The sequence below is a fragment of the Phyllostomus hastatus genome, unplaced genomic scaffold, assembly GCF_019186645.2.
Source record: "Phyllostomus hastatus isolate PE091 unplaced genomic scaffold, TTU_PhHast_1.1 phas_scaffold_501, whole genome shotgun sequence".
In the NCBI taxonomy this organism is placed as follows: domain Eukaryota; kingdom Metazoa; phylum Chordata; class Mammalia; order Chiroptera; family Phyllostomidae; genus Phyllostomus; species Phyllostomus hastatus.
The window spans coordinates 14,465,565-14,479,647 of NW_025334033.1; the positions used below are offsets into that span (position 1 = coordinate 14,465,565).

Sequence of the window (14,083 nt, forward strand, 5' to 3'; positions counted from 1 at the left end):
TGTTTTCACAAACATTAATTACTTTGTTCCTAACAATAACCTCATGTTATATATTATCTCAACATTACAGAAGACGAAATGGAAACTTGGAATTGTTGGAATACCAAAGCTAAGCAAAAAGAAAATTTGTGTTCCTTGCACATACCTTAATAAAAACAATTGGATAACATAATATATGACTTAATAATTTCATAATCTTTAGCAGAGAGTTCTAGAATTCATTCTTCCATGATTTTTTACCCCAAAGTTCCTCATTCCCCATTTCAGTCAGAGTCACACCAGGCCATTCCAACCAGTACTTTCCAATCAATCCCTCTGAACTGCACAAATACCTAAGACCAGTGCCCTGTGAAAGCCCTGTGTTCTTGTCCCACGTTGACTTGTACTGATCAAGAGTCAAGGGAGGAGTGCTCAAATCAGGGCCCAAATCTGTGCTGTGGTGTGAAACATGTTGGCCTTTTATCAAACCTTCAAGGCTTATGGCCGTCACCAGAGTGTCATACACCTTTTGCTGGAGAGCCACACTCCTACGACCTCAAATCAAAGGAAACCTGCTCCTGCTCCTTCTCCTTCTCCAGAGTGGGGACTGCCTCAATCCCAGAGTCTTCTTCCTAGTCTACTTCATTCACAGAGCACACATAGGAGACTGTTCAGCAACAGGACGTTGTATTTTTCCACCTCCCTGCAACGGAAGGAACATCCAAGGAAGAAAAGTGGTAGAGAGGGCTCAAGAGGCCAGATCAGCAATTCAGTCTCTGCTGAAAATGGCTCTAGATCTCAGTGCTAAAGTGGAGTCTTGAGAGCTCTCTGGCCTATTAAATATTCATCAAAAGCTAAACACCACTTTTTTAACATTTGACTGAATAATACAAGTGTAGATTTGCCCCATCTCTGCTCTTGAATTGCTTAGATATACATAGCGCTAAATTGTGGTTCTAATGAAGTCAGTTTAAAAGATGAGGAAAGAATCCTTTGTAGTTTTTCCCTGCCTTTCACTTCCTCTTAATTTAACCATAAACTAAATGGATCCATAAAATGTTTATAAAGGGTAATAAAAAGATGTTTTTAATACAAAGGTTGCTCATGTAATTAAGCATAAATTCTATGACATTCTTTGTAATTTGAAATGGTTTGCAAGGAATTAACAAATACTTATGTCTATTTTATTTGTCTTTCCATTAATGGCAAATACTAAAACAAAAAGGAAAAAACAAGTAAGTTCCTGACAATAGAAGTACCTACAGTTCAAAAAATTGAAACTGCGGATGTTGCTAAAGACTTTATCTTTTTCTTGGAAATGTGCCATTAGATTTAATTAGATTTCTCATTTGTCCTCCTTTTATTTCACTCTGCCATGCTTTTTTTTCTGCCCTTCCCCTTTTATCCTGTCTCTCTTCCTCCCTTAAATACTAGCTGAATGCTCTGAGTTTTTTAAATGGCCTGCATAATATAAATGAAGAAACTGATCACCATAAGAAACACACAAAGTGGCCATTTTTTAAATCTTATACTTATGACATTATAAATAGTCTGTAAGGTGGAGTTACTGCAAAGCTCACCCTGGTCATTGAATAATCTCGTGATGAACACAGCTCCACAACTTGCTTTTCATATACTTTATTTTTCCAATAAAAAGGGAAAATATGCTTGAAGAATTAAAATCATATTCTGGTTTTTTTTCCAGAACTTTTTGTAAAGAGAACTGGAAGTGATCTAATCTTTATTGTTATAACATTTTATCATTTGGCTGTCAAAATGTGATTTCTTACTCTAAAATGATCCATTCTCTATTATATTTCATGTTAAAATTTCAAATCAAGAAAAATGGCAATGTTCATGTTGTTTAAGATAATTGGGGGGAAAAGTCACTGAACTGTATTTCTGTAATTCATTTAGACTTTAGCAGCAAAGATTGATAATCGAAGTCAAAGGATGCCTAATTTTACATGGAGTGATAATGGCTTAAGTAAATTAATTTTTGAACATTTTTCTCATCTACACCACACTAAGACGAAGCTTCCCTTAACACTTCTAACATGACTTTTGGATGTTTTCACAAAACATTTTAAAAGCAACTATCAGCATTTTCTGAAAAGTACCATTCTGCAAAGGCATCACTGAACAGCTGGCTTAAAAAGGAATTAGATAAAATATGATGAATTGCCAGGTCTACTTTTCCCGTGTTTGTAAGACACGAGTGAAGAGTGGGAATAACTCCACGACTCTCCTCTGTATGGTTTCCGTGTTGGATGGAACAGTCCAGGAGTGGGGAGAACTGACGTTTCTCACTGCCATGTGCCTGAGCACACGAGACTTCAGGCACACAGGCTCCCCTAGGTCATTTGTTGAAAACTAGATTTCCTCTTACTTTCATACATGTATTTGGATCATTTGGATGATGGTGTTTCTCTGGAGGACAGAAAGTTTCTCCTGTCTACCAACTGTAATTATAATAACAATTTCTGATTTTGCCACTGGGCATCCCCCATGGTTACCAAATCAGCACTTCAAGCTCCACTTGTCCAAGACCAAAGTCAATTATGACCCCTGCAAACCTGCTCCACCTCCTGTGTCCTTATCTCTTATAAAATAATTCAACTTTTCTTAAATTGGGCCAGACTAAGAAACTTGGAAAAATCTCCCTTGCCCTCGCTGACATTCAAACATTGGCTCAGTCTGCTGTGTCTCTGCTTTGTATTCTTATTTTTCTATTGATTCCGCCACCACCAAAATCATTTTCTCTTCTGAGCCCTACACTAGCATCCTTGCTTTTGAAATCTCCTGCTTCTCCAACCTGTTGCTCCCTCTATCATGAGTGTTGTCTGTCAAAAGCTCAGCCTAGGTTATGGTATTCCTTTCCTCAAAACACTATAGCTTCTAAAAACCCCAAGAAAAACATTCAAACTCCAGCAAGTGCCAATTCAGAAATTCCATGCAATTATTCTTTCTTGGCCTTCCAGTCACATCTCCTATCACTTACCCCCAGGGATGCCAATCATGCCCAAGCCCTACTACCCTCTCCTGACTTTGCTGCCCCCTCAGCCCACAATAACTTAGTTATATTCCTCTACCTTTGACACACTTTTCAGTGTTCTGGGGGCTCAGCTCCTGTGACCCTATGTCATGAAGTCTTTTACAACCCACACTATTATTCATTCCCCCCTTTTCTGTCTACAACACTTTCCCTCCACCTCTGGATTTAGCATCTACAGCATTCTGCCACTTACGAAGTTAGCCTCTGACACATCTATCATAGGTTGCACACTCTCTCACTCATTTTCCTTTCATCAGATGTGTCTCCAGGTTTCCTGTCCCAGTCGCTATTCTAGACACCAATGATACAAAGACCTAGTACTCTCTCTAAAGAAGTTCAGTCCAGTAGGTGATAAAAACATGTTAATAATGCATTAGGGTGAGATAAGCATCATAAGGAAGTCCAAAGGAGAAGAACTAGGGAGGCAGTGTGATAAGCACAGGACCTAGACTCAAAAGTGTCAGGTGTTCAAGGTCTGGCACTGCTATGTAATTAAGTCATAATAAGCAAACCTCCTGGTTTCAGTTTTCTCATTACAAAATTAGTATCCTTACTACATAGTGTTCTATAAGGATCAAAATAAAAGTAAATAGTGAGTTTCCATTTGCTCCACCGGGTCTACTTCCTGTCCTTTCTCTCTGCTCTGTACCTCTAGAAGTTGACCTCTAAATGCCTCTCCACAGCACCTCTATGTCCCCAGGTTCTGCTAATTGTTCTCTCCTCTGGCTCCTTCGTCCTAGGGGCAGGCAAGCCCCAGGGTACACTCCCTTTTGGTTTCTCTGCTCTCTGCCCACACTTCTACAAATAATCCCTTTATTAAAGGCTCTGCAAATTATCCAAGTCAAATGTGCCATCTGTTCCCTGCCAGGTCTCTGATTGATAAAACTGCTTTTCAAACTTTAAGTTGCTGTCTAAATGCAAGGTATTTCTCATTTATCTCTACACAGTGCTTTACACAAAGCAGATTACTGCTATTAATAAATGGTGAAATGAATGTATGCAAGGATGAATGAGTGAATGATCTTGCCCTCTTCCACTTTAGTTGCATTCTTACTGGGGGAGTACCTCCTTGTCACCTTGACTGGATTTTGCAATGCCTAATTTGATTTGGAAGGTCCCTGTTCCCTTAGAACTCGCTGTCTGTTAGGAAAAACATTTCTGCCAATACTCTTTCTCAGCCCTTGAATATTTCTAGTGGTTAAACTTGAAAGGGTTAACTATGTTTGCAATTTCTTCTAGAAGCACTCTCCTATAGGCTGCACAATTGCTTGAGAGCAAAAATGGATTACTTATTTGTTTATTCATGTACATCTTTGGTTCATCAATGTAAAAGACCACAAATACATTAAATGAAAGCAAATTGATTATTCCCTTATTACATGGGAACTAAGAGCGTATTTAAAGTAGCAGTAGCTTAGGGTGGGGTAGTTTTCTTGAAAGCACAATAAAAACACAAATAATTGCCTGCACTGCCTCCCTTTTTCTAGGCAAAACCTAGCCAATGAATGGGCAATCTGGTAGACTCACCAAATGATCTAAACACTGTTAAATCACAGAATTCAGTAACATGATATTAATGAAGAGCTGAAATCATGACTGATTAGACTAATATTAAGTTATTCCCAGAAATTTTAGGCTATTCTTGTCTCCTGAATCCCCACGCATCTCAACAAAATACAAGATAAACTGTTTCCTCTTATTTTACGTTTTTAACATTTTATTTATTTATTTTTAGAGAGGGGAAGGGAAGGAGAAAGAGAGGAAGAGAAACTAGGTGTGGTGGTCTCTCAAGCACCTCCCACTGCAGACCTGGCCTGCAACCCAGGCATGTGCCGTGACTGGGAATCAAACCAGTGACCCTTTGGTTCACAGGTCGTCACTCAGTCCACTGAGCCACACCAGCCAGGGCAGTTTCCTCTTATTTTAATAAGAGGTCGATGACTTAAAAATGAGAAAGTGACCCATGGAAACTATCTTTATAAAACATACTTTGAGTAAACACATTTAATAGTATTGCTTTGGTCCTGAGAAGGTATTATTCATTAGCAAATAATTGCATAACTGGAATTCTTAATTAAAATTTTTGATGAGAAATGAATGTGTTTATTCTGTAATTATGACCCAGATTCAGAACATATTAGAGTGGTTTATGAGCACAGTTCCAAAGATTTTAATATAGCAAAGAACCCACAAAGGTTTTGAACAGGAACTCAGAGAGAAACACACCTCCCCCGCCCATGTATGTGCATGGATCCAGATGCACTAAGAATTTAGAAGTCCATCATTGAATACAAATGTAACATAGAAATACTCTAATTTAATGGATGTGTGATGATGTTAAAAACCTCTAACAGTCCTCTGGACCTTTCCGGATTTTCCAGAAGGGCTCTTGCCAAATGGTTCCTTCCTTCAGCTTTCTTATTGAAATACAAATTCAGACAATGGGGAACTCTGTGAGGATCCTTATCCAAGCTTTCCTTGAAAAGACAAGTCTGAAGGGGTTTTTCAGCTGAGAAAACCTGTACCCTAAGTATTATTCCTAAAGTACACAGAAGTATGATTAAGCAATTCCAGTGGCATTACCATCTTTTTATTTGATCCTAGGGTAGGGGCTTCAGAAGACAGCCGTTGAAGGGGAGCTCATGCTTGACCACAGCTGAGTGAATCGGAAAATGTTTAAGTCTAACCTGGTGGCTAGAATCAACCTGGTGAAAAAAATCTGTTATAAACATTTACAGGCCTTAAGTGTTTTTACCTGTTGGCTGTCAGCTAACTGATGATAGGTTCTTGGTTCAAAGGCCAAAGAGATCTGGGGACACGGAGAACTTAGGCAGAGCACTCTGTGGAACCAGCCAAAGGTTAGACAGACTATAGGTTTCTCCTGAGCCCCCTTCTAGGACATCGATGAAACCCCTGTAACTGGAGCTGGCGGAGAGAGCATTACCTCTGGTCACCTCCTTTGTGCTGCTGCTGACTCAGGGACACCATGCCCCAGACCCAGATTTAATGCTGTGGGCCAAATGTATCTTCCCATGTGCTGCTGGGCCTTGCCACTTCATCACAGCTTAACAGGACACTTGGGATTTTAGAAAAGCCCTGTAATTAAGGCGGACTGCAAAGAGTGTTTGTTTGCCATTGATTTTTACCCCAGAATGTCAACTTCTTCCTGTCCCCCATACACCTATCCCCCTTCAATCCTTGCATTTAGCAGTGTAATTTTCAAAATGAATCTAATATGTTCAATATGCATGAGATGTCCATAATAGCAAACATCCTATCTGAGAAGACACAGGAAAGAAAAAAATGTATCCTTTATGTTCCTTTATTTGGAAAGACATACATTACCTAGAATCCTATACTCTCTTTTTTTAACCAACCAGCAGCACAAATGGATTCTGGCAATGAGCTGGCTCTGAAACTCTACCTACTACAGTAGTTCCCGCATGCATTCAGTGATTTGGGTATTTTCCTTTTGGCTGTGTGTGTGTGTGAAAGTTGCAGTTGTACTGCCCTAACCATTAATTGAAGCATTTATAACTTAACTAGTAAGGTTTATTTTAATAAAAATGGATATGCTGTTAAATGGGTCTTTTTTTCTCATTATTTTTAAGTGATCCAGAGCTGCATACATAATAGAATGCATATAATGTACAGAGGTTTAAACTTAACTGTGCTGTAAATCCCACTGCAGAGTTCCTGACACTAGCTGGTATGTGACAAGCCAAAACAATCAAAGAATTAGCAATTGAAGTGCACTTTAACCTAGCTTTGAGTATCTAGTTGTGTGTTTTTTAAAAGCTTTCTTTTCTGTGCTATAGTACAGTCCAAGACATACTGTTTCAAACCTATACCTTTTCCATGGTTTCATAGTGCAGCGTTCTAGAAAAAAAGCAGGCTTGAGAGCCCAGCAGACCTGTGTCAGACCCTAGACGCCATCATCTGCTAAGGCTGAACCCCCTGATAAGATGGTTAACTTAACAGGCTGGGTTTCTTTGTTCCTAAATGACGCCTGTCTCCAAGAGCAGTGGTAAGAATTAAATGACACTATTGTGGCTAGCCAGTATCTGAGGTGTAATAGGTATCCAGTTAGTTTCTTCTCCTTTTGTTGATTTGAATTTTAACATTGGCTTAAGAAAAAAAGATTAAAGATTAAAAATTAGGCAAGGGAGGTTTGTTTTTAAAAACAAATTTAAAAATATTTTAGAAAAACAGATAAAAAGTTCTAATTCTCTACCACTTTAGGTTATTTTTATTCTCTCTCTTCCTTGTTAAGACATTCTAACATTTAATAGATACCACTCAGCCCCAGTTCTTCAAGGTCACAGGCTTGGTCACTGTAAATTGGTGGAGGAACAACTGTCAGGAGTTTCCATCTGCTGGGATGTGAGCTGGCACCCCTGTACCCTAACTATTTCTTCCCAAAGTACACAGAAGTACGATTAAGCAATTCCAGTGGAATTACCACCTTTTTATTTGAGTCTCCCTCCAAAAAATTTATTTTGCTTCTGTTTGTTCAAAAGATCTTTGACAAAATAGTGATAACATTCCCATCTCTTGTCTGTTTTCAGACGAGTTAGCATTATTAAAGGCTGTTTGATGTTCATCTTTCTGATGGAAAAAAGAAAGCTTAACTCTTTTCATTGGGCTTGCACACTAGTGTCTTTCCACGCAGCACCTGCAGAGTCATTAGCAAAATTAGATAAGCAACTGATTTATAATTTCTGTAAGTGCATGGTGCATTCCCTTTACTCAGAGAGTACAGCAAAAATTATTCATGCTAGGGGAGGGTAATCAAAATGCCTAAAAAAGCACATTTTTATCATTCCAAATATAAGCCTAGCTGTGGTGGTATACTATCATAGCACATAATAATAGAAATGAATTATGTCAGTAAACTCTTGAGGTTGAAGATTTACTGTGATAAATATTTTTCATTAAAGTGAAATATCTTGGCAGAGTCACTTTCATATATGCCGACTATTGACACAAGGAGGCCAGCTGTGCTTATGCAGATGCTGAGATTTGGGTCTATATTATTAATGATTTATCACGTCATGGAGAGCTTAGATTAGTTTTGGAAGCAATCCCTTGCCACAAAAGCACTTTCTATAATGTGCAAATGCAAGGAATGCTATAATGTGTTCTTCAAATTAAAGTAATCACAGAAGCTGTAGCTACCTTCAAAATTTCAATATCTCTTTTTATTTTGAAACATGAAAGGTTGTATCCTAATCTGTATTATTCATTAAAATTCATACAAATGTTATTTCATTTTGGATAGTGAATAGTGAATCTGAATTAACAAGCACACACACCCCGATGAGGGAATGAAGGAGATGGAATGGGACAAAAATTAGTTGCAAACCCATTGTGTGCCACGTACCCAATACTTTTATTTTAAATCTTACATTTATTGTGAGGTGGGTTCTGATTCAATTCTATAGGATTCTAAGATTGCACATCTTCAGTGCATATGCAATAACATTGACTAATACACATTTGGTGCTTGCTGCGTTCCAGGTAAGATGCTAAACACTTTACATGCATTATCACCTTCAGGCTTCATGAAATTTATTTGAAATATTGCTATCACCCCTGTTTCACAGATGAGGAGACTGAAGCACAGTGTAGTTGAATAAAGTATCCCAAGATGAACTGTCTGATTTTGAATCAAGTTGTCTAATGTTCCAAAACCTTCTATTAACTGTGCCCCCACTCTTAAAACTATTATTAAAACTAATAGGTAAGATTCAGATCCTATTTAGTTATGATCTTTGTGGACCTTAGCAAGTCATTTAATCCCTCTAAGCCTCAATTTCCTCTTATATAAAATGAAGACAATAATAGTGCTTACCTCACAGACCTGTTGTGAGTTACTATTTGCTTAGAACAGCATTTGGCATATATTGAGCATCAATGCTTTGTTTAACAACTGTAGTCATTAAAGAGTGGTACTCTCTGATGATTGACAAAATTTTATTGACTATTACACACAGATTTTCTATAGTTTTCAGTTAGCTTTCATTCTTAAATCTGGATTGGAAATAAAATAGAAATAAAATTCTGAACTTTACTTTTCAAGTAAATAAACAAAAAAACATAGATTGTAAATTAGGTTACTACTTACCACGGATGGGAGATATATGCAGATAACACTATAAAGCATCGTCACTAACCACCTACAGCAGTGAGCCCTTTAAGTGGCCTTTCCCAGGACAGGAAAAGCCACATATCTTCCTTCCCTCCTTTCCTTCATCATTCACTCTTCCAACAAACATCTTTTCACAGGTACTATGCTTACCCAGGTGAATAAATCCCTACTCTGAAGGAGCATGCAATTTAGAGAAGACTATACTGTCTGGTTTGGCACATAAAACAAAGTGAACAAGTTCAAGGTTCCCTGATCAGATCTGCTTAACAAATGTTTATTGAGTGTCCATTAAAAACCAGGCACTGGGCTAGCCACTGTTGCTGCCCAGGTAAGTAAGACACGATCCCTCTAGTTAAGAAGCAGCCAGTAGGGAAGACATCCTGAACAGATACTTTTCCTTCAATATGGTAAGTTACATAAGTGAACTTGTTAGGAGAGCACAGAAGAGAGGTGTTAAACCCATTCCAGAGGCAGTGGGATGGGGGAAATTTTGACACCTATACCAAAATTTTTGCTCAAAGTCAAGAAAAGCAGAAATTAAAATGCATCAGTTATGGGGAATGAATGCCCCAGAAATCAGAGATGCCACAAGTGAAGACATGAAGACATGTCACAGGATGGGGAGCTACCTGTCTACAGCATAAGGTGGTGGTTGGGGTGCGGGGTCAGACTAGAGAAGTAAACAAGGCTAACAGGTTAAAAGTGTAGGAAATCAGCTCAAAGGGCCAGATGCCAATAAATGGCATAAAGGGTGAGCAGTTTCCTTAGAATTCTTTCCACTAAAATCCGAATAAAAAGAGTGCCATTTCTCTGATTCTGGGAACCAGGGAAATGATCAATCTTTAATAAGTCAAAATCTTTTTTGTCCTGACCAAAAGACGAAGGGTGGTTCCTTGGATGTCAGTGGACTGTCCCCTTCCCGACCTCTGTCCCCCTAGCAAGCCAAATAAAGGGATTGACTCTAAGGGTCTAGACTGATACTGAAAGTGAAAACGTGTCTAATTTTTGGTTTGAAGTGACCTATTACCATATCCTTCTGTAACCTGAAGTTGTTTCATTCCTGGATTTAAGAACTCAGTCTAGGACCCCGTTGTCACCTGCACTTTGTCAGGTGACACTCTGGAGAGGTGGCCATCACTGAATTTCAGTGAAGAATTCAGAAATCTAGAGGACTGAATTTCTTCTCTTTGGTGCTGCAGCAGGCGCAGCACAACTCCTGAGCTTTCTGCTTTCAGGTGGGTGGCAGTCAGATTCCTCATCAAGCCAGTGGTCACCTTCCCGCACATCTTCATTCAGTGCACAGAGCCCTCTGCCTGCAGTGGGGCTTGCTCCCTTGATGGACAAAACACAGAATGACTGGATGCCAGTAAAACAAGCATGGTTTTCTGGGTCAGAAGTTGGCTGGGGAAGGGCCCTGACTGCCAAGTAACTTGCAATGATGTCAGATCCCAGCACAACCCAAAAAACCAGCCACCCAGCCAACAATAGCCTTAACAACAACAGAAAAATGAAAGAGCTGTGTTGCCCAAGCTGTTCTTTCCGCCCCCTACTCCTTTCTTCCAATAGGAGGAACAGCAGGAAGAGAGTTTATATTTTAAAAGCCACCCCCTCCCCGTTCCTCCTCTTTCATTTTGGTAACAAAGTGTTAACTACCCAGGAAACAGTCCTCCTGAAGAGTCTTGCAGCAAGCCGTTGCTTGAGGTGTCTTTTCTGAGTTTCTTTTAAAGGCCGCCAGTGGAAGGTTCAGAAATAACTCAGAATAGGGTATTTTCCAAATGGAATCTTGCAACTTTGTGCTCAGGAGAAAGCAGGAACCCCCAAGGAAAGGAAAACCCTTTTTCTGCCCCCACTTCTCTCTTTCAGGGTAATTAACCATACTCAAATGAAAATTAAAAGTTTGGCGAAAAGGCTCTCTTCTTTCTTTTCCTTTAAATAGAGCACCATGGTTCATTCCAGCCATTTAGAGCCCTCAGTGATTCATAATTCAGCTGGAAATTAGTAAAACGCAGCCCATTCTTGGAAATGAAGTTTGGATTCAGATCCTCTTGTTTTGGAATACATGATTTTTTTCTTTCATCTGTGACAGTCAGTTTTAAATGATGTCACTTCAAGGACATTCTCATTTCTCCCACAACATATTACACTAAACACTTGCCTGTAAAACTGGCTCATTAGCCTGCAAAATTATACTGTACTGAATGGCTTTCGTTCAAACTAGAAATGGGATTTTTAGTAGGCAATTCCTGTATTTTTATAAAGATAAAGCAATGTGTGATTGCTTCTTCCCAGCTGTTTTGGTTAGTGGTTATAAAGAAAAATTGGAAGGGGGTAGGGCGAGAAAGATAATACGGGGGCGGGTTTGTAAAGATGCGCTTAAAAAACAAATCTTAGATTAGGAAACTAAGGCAGAACTTTACAAAGCAATTGCGCCTGCAGCTCATCTGAGCCGCAACACTTTGTCCTCTGGGTAGCTGGAGGGAAGTGACGGAGTGAGAGAAAGAGGGGAAGAGAGAAAAGCGAAAAGGCTGCTTCGCAGGCTGCAGCAGCTACCGCGAGCTGGATGACTGAGGCGCTGGGAGTTGCAGGAAGGAGTAGCTCTTCCGAGGTGGGGAGAGGGAGGAGGCGCAGCAGAGCGCCAGGGAGGAGGGACGCGGAGGCCACTGAGGGGTCAGCGGGGCCGCGGCGCCGGGCTGGGGGCCTCCAGGCGGCGCTGGCCGCGGGGCTCAGGCGAGCGCGCCGGGCCACCCGCGCCTCCTGCCGTCCGCGCCTGGGGGTGGGCCCCGCGCCGCCTGACGGATTGACTTGGAGATGGATCGAATTACACCATTTGCCGTGCCTCGATTTGTTTTGCTCCTGCTTCGTCCCGCTGCTTCTGCTGCTGCTGTTGCTCCCGCCGCTGCTGCTGCTGACGCTGCTGCAAGGACCGGTGGTGGCGAGTTTCGGGATTATATCAAGGAAGCCAAGATCTAAAGAGACAGAGGGATATATATGTGTATTTTGCATTTCTTCTTTATTTTCTTTTTTTCTTGAACGTGACAAGCTTTATTTTTACCAGCCTCTCCCCATGAGGTAAGACCCTCGGGTAAAAATGTGCTAATGCTGTGGTCGCCTGGTGGGGATCGGACCTAGATCCTCGGAGCCGGAATCGAAGCCAGTGTGCGCGTGTGTGTGTGCGTTGTCACTGGAGAGTTGATTTCTTTTCTAACCAGCTTTCTCCGCCTGCCCTGCAAGGGACACGCAGAGGCTGGAGAGGTTTGGCGGACCCGTCAAAACTGGCAGAGCTGGGAGCTTGCGGGGAGGGGCATGGGGACTTGGAGGCCCCCCGGCACTGTACACCCCTTGGGGGGGGAAAGCGGAAGAAGGGGGCAAGTAAAAGTTTCTTGCCAGAAAGCGCCAGGTCCGCGCTGCCCTTACCTTATCAGGGGCAACCTAGGCTGCTACGGTACCGGGCACGGCGTCTCCAGCCAGCAAGGGAGCGGAGCCCAGGCCAAAGGAGCGGGCTGCGGGCTCCGCCACCCCCTTCTGCCCGCCCGCCCCGGAACCGGCGCTGGGACCGCTGGGGTCGGCAGCGCCGGGCCCGGCTAGGAGCAGACGGGAGACACCTCGCCAAGCGCCAGGAGAAGGGGCGTAGCACAGCCGCGGGGACCCGAGCGGCTCCCTAGCTTACTCCGGCTACCTGTCAGTGCGCCCCCGTTGTTGCGCCTGTTGGCGAGGGTCGGGGGCTCGGGGCACTTGGCCATCCCCACCCTTGAGGCACCAGCACTAGTTCCAGCCCGGAGGGCGGCTACTGCCCATCCTCCCTCTCCCCCTGCTGGCAGAGCGCGCAGCGGACGGGCTCTGGGGCCGGGGGCAGCCCGCCGCCCACCCGACGCGGCGCCCGGGTTTCTCCTCTCGGCCACTCTCCCCCGCAACTTTCCGTGCTTTGTTCTCCGGCTGGAAATGATTTACGGAAGCGTCTTGGACAGGGTCTCCGCCAAGCAGCGAGAGCCCGGCTCTGAAATGTGTTACGTTCTCATCTACCCATCAATTATGGATGGAAACAAATAAGGAAGAGTCAATTTTGCATGAGCCCCTTCTCCGGCGGCAAGAGGCGTCCAGCAGCCGGGAGGGAACCGCCGCTTGCGTCTGGAGCCGCTGGCAGGGGGATGGTGAGGAGGAAGGTAGGGAAACTTTTATTTCCAGTCTTGTCAGCGATTGTTTGTTCCTGGGCTGCAGAGGGGTTTAACGCTTCCTTCCTTCGTCGTGTCTTACTCTTGGATTGAAATAAAAGGTCATAAAGGACTTAAAGGTGTGGATGAGAGCTGGGTTTGAAAAATTTCTTATAAATCGACTCGGGACCAGTACTGTCAGGTGATTGTTTAAATCCTGAACTTGTGAAAAGCTAAATGTCACGGAGCTAAGGCGGAATGAAGTAGCGGAATTAATTACAGTGTTGGAGGAAATCAGGGGAGAGCTCCCAGTTTGGAGGTGAGCAGTCAGTGGCCCAAGTTCTAACATCCCAACCCTTCACGTCTCTCAGCTGGGTGATTTTCACACAGGAGGGACGGTGGGTCGTTATTGTAGATATATAGACTTTGTAAACAATAATTGGACCTATGTCTACCTCTACAGGCGGCTACTTTCCCATAAAAATAACGGCAGTGTTTCCGTTTTCTAAAGAAAATAAGTGTCTAGGGCAATTTTCCCAAGAACTTCCAGCTGTTAAGAATTTTAAGTCTGCAGTATCTTCCTATACTTGGAGCAATAGATTATTTTGTTTATTTCAAAGTTGAAGTCCTCGGGTAAAGTTTAACATTTTTCTAAATTGGATTGTCTCTGTCTCGAAAAATAGAAGAAATACTTATTTGGAGAATTTTTACAAGGTCTCTTCCTGGTAGAACTGAGAAATCTTAGCTCAG

General features: G+C 42.1%; 1 protein-coding gene across 7 annotated transcripts in view; it reads left to right on the plus strand.

Moving 5' to 3' along the window:
- Window positions 1–11,829: 11,829 nt before the first annotated feature.
- Window positions 11,830–14,083, plus strand: part of SEMA6D (semaphorin 6D) — a 55,262-nt gene continuing 53,008 nt past the window's right edge. For 3 of the 7 annotated variants that reach the window (XM_045822995.1, XM_045822993.1, XM_045822994.1), the window contains exon 1: window positions 11,832–12,254. The gene's annotated coding sequence lies outside the window, so the exon portion shown is untranslated. Of the gene's footprint in view, window positions 12,255–12,837; window positions 13,346–14,083 lie in introns of those variants that run through there. The other 4 variants (XM_045822990.1, XM_045822992.1, XM_045822996.1 and 1 more) reach the window with 3 other exon arrangements.